Raw genomic sequence first — 4,261 nt, 5'->3', positions numbered from 1 at the left:
TTACCTCTTAAGTCATCCCATGCCAGTTTCTCCGACAAAAACAACAACAAAAAAAACCAGCAACTATTGATTACCAACATTTTAATTACATTTATCCTTGCCGAGGATTAACACAATGCATGAGCTTATCGGGCCGGTTGGATCATACAACGTCATATTGTAGATTAAAACATTGTGGGTATAAGCTATTTATCAATTATGTAAGTTGTATTGTGTATCATCATGAAGTAGGCAGAATGTGATTTATTCTAGTGGAACATGTGCAATGATAAATCACAATAAGTCTGTAGAAACATTTTAAAAAGTTCACCGCCAATTAGTACAGAAGGGCTTTTTTGCTGTGCTTTGTCTCTTTGGTTGTATACGTATATCAACTCTTTTAGTATGCATACATATTCTTTGTGTAGAAGATCCAAATCTGTAGTCTCTTTACATTCTGAAAGTTAATATGTAGTTAATGGAAACTTTCTTTCACAGCTTTTTTTTTTTGTTGTTGTTGTTAGAAGCTATTATCTCTATTACCCCAATCTTTGCTCTATTTTAGGCCTGACTAAATTATCGCATAATCATTTCTAACTCGTCCTTTCTATTTACCTTCGCCTCCCAGTGGCAGAGAGGTATGTCTGCGGAGTTAAACGCTAGAAACAGGGTTTCGATACCCGTGGTGGGCAGAGCACAGATAGTTCATTGTGCAGCTTTGTGCTTGACTTCAAACAAACTATTTACCTTTTAATATATTTTGAACATAATTTTGCTGAACTTATTGTTGGAAAAAGTACCGAAACGTTTGTAAGAAATGTTTAAGACGTCCTCACTTGTTTCTCGGTTACTTGCTGTTTGTTTGTTTGTTTTGAATTTCGCGCAAAGCTACAAGAGGGCTATCTGCGCTAGCCGTCCCTAATTTAGCAGTGTAAGACTAGAGGGAAGGAAGCTAGTCATCACCACCCACCGCCAACTCTTGGGCTACTCTTTTACCAACGAATAGTGGGATTGACCGTCACGTTATAACGCACTCACGGCTGAAAGGGCGAGCATGTTTGGTGGGGGTGGGGATTCGAACCTGCGACTCTCAGATTGCGAGTCGAGCACCCTAACCACGTGGCCATGCCGGGCCGTTACTTGCTGATGTGAAACATTTGAATGTATGTCTCTCGATGGTATTTACTTGCCTACTGTATTTACGATATGTATGAGACATGCGGAATTTCGAGTTATCTAAAAAAATTACATTAAAGTATAGAGTGACTTTATCGATTTAACGCAACCTTGACTTAAATACAATAAACTTCTGGAATAGTAAAACAATAAATTTCTTTAAAATACTCCATCGATTTTTTTTTCAAAGGCTATCATACACTATGTATTGATCGCTAACGAACAAATAATTTATGTCAAAAGTTGTGAAATAACTCCTAACTAATCAGAAAGCATTCCTTATCAATAGATGAGTTTAACACAGAAACGCAAAAACGTCAAGAGATATAAAACAGCGAAGCTTGTAAACATTGATGTTACATTAGCGTACTAGATTAGCAAACAATTTGATTTTATACACTGCACAGGCAATTAAGAATGTTATAGCTATCACGGAGCAAGACCTACTGTTATAAACCAATATGAATCACGTTCTCCCCCTCAGTTCATTGCTATGCAAATCAAACATGTGATAAACATGTCATGTTATCAGAAATACAAATGATTAGTCATATATCCTATGATGTTCATAGTGGTCTCATACAGTCTTGTCTTACTCACTTTGAAGTGAATCACAAAGTTTAAAACATTCATTCCAAGTTGTTTATAGATCATGGGTAGGTCTCAAAGAAGACATTTGGATGTTTTATTCATGTAGAGAACCACCGAATGAATGAACGCGGCTATTAGGGATGGACTACAAGTATCTCAAGGTGATGTTAGCAGAACGTGAAACAGTTTCCAAACCATGCAATGACATAGCTGTGTGGACACTGAGACAGTCTATCATCCACAATATAAACAGACGACTGCTGTGAACTCTGAAACTGAACTGAAGCCGTAAAAGGATGTCAGTGTACAGATAAATGGAAAGGGGCTTCACAAGAGTGGTATGCATAACATCCATCGAATGAAATGTATATCGCTCAGAGCAAGGAATATTACATCAACCCTGCAATGATGTAATGGTATTAATAATAGGTTCAGTTACCCAACGATATGTGGAGCAGTTTTCTTTTTTTTTATGAATACGTTTTTTTTCACCCTGCAGCTAGATAACTGAAGTATAATCATTTGGAGAAAATCTAGATACAAGATACAAGTCCATTCTTAAGCAGGCGCATAATATACACGATAATGGTGGTGGCGGAAGTATGTGTTGCATGCATGCAAGAATAAAGTTCTATTAGTATTGAACAATAGGTCTCATTATGCCACTTGTTAAAGGAATTATATACTTTGATTCATTCTGCCTGCACAATTCCCTCTGATTTTAGCCTAATGGATAATATTTCCACCGCCACCCCTCTAATGCTAAACTGGTAAAAAAAAAATCGTAAATAAGGCAGGCTTTATCAACCAGAGTGGCCTCATTGGAACTAAATTCCACCGAGAGTATAGGGGACGCTCTTTGGTGACACCTGACCTAAGCCATTAAAGATGTCCCAAAAACATATTTCAGAGAGGTGGTCAAAGAAAAGTTAGAACATTGTCAATATTAATTTTAAGAACGCATCAACAGTGTCACATTTCCGTTGCTGTGTAGATGTGAAGTCAGCTCTACATAAGGTACTAATTTACGAGTGCAGGTTGAGTGAGCAATCAGTTACATTTAAGACCATACGACGGGTCATAAGATACTCAATTTGCATTATATTTTAAAATAGTGGATTTTACCTTGTGAAAACTATAACTGAGGTGTTATAAATTCTAATTACTCTTTCATTATTTTATGCAATAGCTCTTGAAATTGTGAATGCTTCTACGTGACATATTACATTACATAAAAAATATAGTATACATATAATGTTGGAAAAACTTATTGGGTCATCCAATTTGTTCGTACTTTTCTTTGTTTTTGTATTTTTTACGAGACTATGCGTTGTGGAAGTGTCAGAACTAATGCAAAAAAGTTAGGTACATTGTGTTGTGTAAGCTGACTTATACCTCAGTCATCCAAACACATATATGAATCTTTATTAACAAACCAATCAATAAATACAAGGGAAATGCGAAAATGTTCTCTGAGTAAGGAAACCTAGATGTGAAAATAACGCCACTAAAGTAATTGACTAAAAGTGGCCACAGAGTCTGTGTTTGGTTTTAATATTTGGTTGTGCCCCATATGGCCTTGATAACTGCTTGACATTGCCTTGGTATAAAGTGCGCGAGGGGCTGAATGTAGGCAGGAGTGAGGTAATGCTGATTAGATTAGGGCTTCCTACTGTTCCATGGTACCTTCGGATTTTTCTCTTCCATGTTGTTACCCATTACCTTCTAGCGGTTTTTGATATCTGGTTTGTTGATTGGCCAGTGTAGTGTCTTCATCCTCCCTCTTCAAAGACAGTCATTCGCCTGAAGCAATGAAATAACACCCAAGATGTTTTTTCAATACATGTAGAATGAAATTTCCTCTTTATTTCACATCTACTGCAAAACGCCAACCTCTCAAGCCCTGTGGCATGGAGCAGTGCCATCCTGGAATGTGCACTGGTCACCTCCACCAAAGTGATATCGTCGACCTGCTGGCTTTAATCGGGACTCGCGGATCTCGATGTACATGTCTGCATAACATTGCCTTTCACAAAATTTAGGCGTCTCACATCCTGGATAGAAATACATCTCCATATCATTTGACCCTGTGAATGTTTCACAGTTGCACTTCTCCACATTGACGTCGTATAAAGTGTTTCCTATCAAACCCGTGTAGGTTGTGCTTTCAATCGTTTGAGAACGTCACTTTACTCCAAATTACTCCAGTCCAGTCAGCATCATTTTTGACGCAGTTGAGCTTTATCTTCCACATCTTGTTGAGTAGGAGTGATTTCTTTCTTGCTGTCCAGCTGAGCACGGGCAAAACCAGACAGAGCGAGCGGTGGCAATGATTCCTGAAGTTTCCTGCCATGCCATTTTAAGATTGGTGGACGACAGTCAACAATTCTACAGCAGGCTCGTGTGTTCCAGAAAACAATCATCAACTGTTGTGGAAGCTTTTTTCCCTCTCCTTCCTTTCCACCGCTCCACACAGCCAGTCTCACAGTAGACTGGTTAAATTTAATTCTTCTAG

Source organism: Limulus polyphemus, unplaced genomic scaffold (genome assembly GCF_000517525.1).
Source record: "Limulus polyphemus unplaced genomic scaffold, Limulus_polyphemus-2.1.2 Scaffold17, whole genome shotgun sequence".
NCBI classification, from domain to species: Eukaryota; Metazoa; Arthropoda; class Merostomata; order Xiphosura; family Limulidae; genus Limulus; species Limulus polyphemus.
This window is presented reverse-complemented; position numbering follows the sequence as displayed.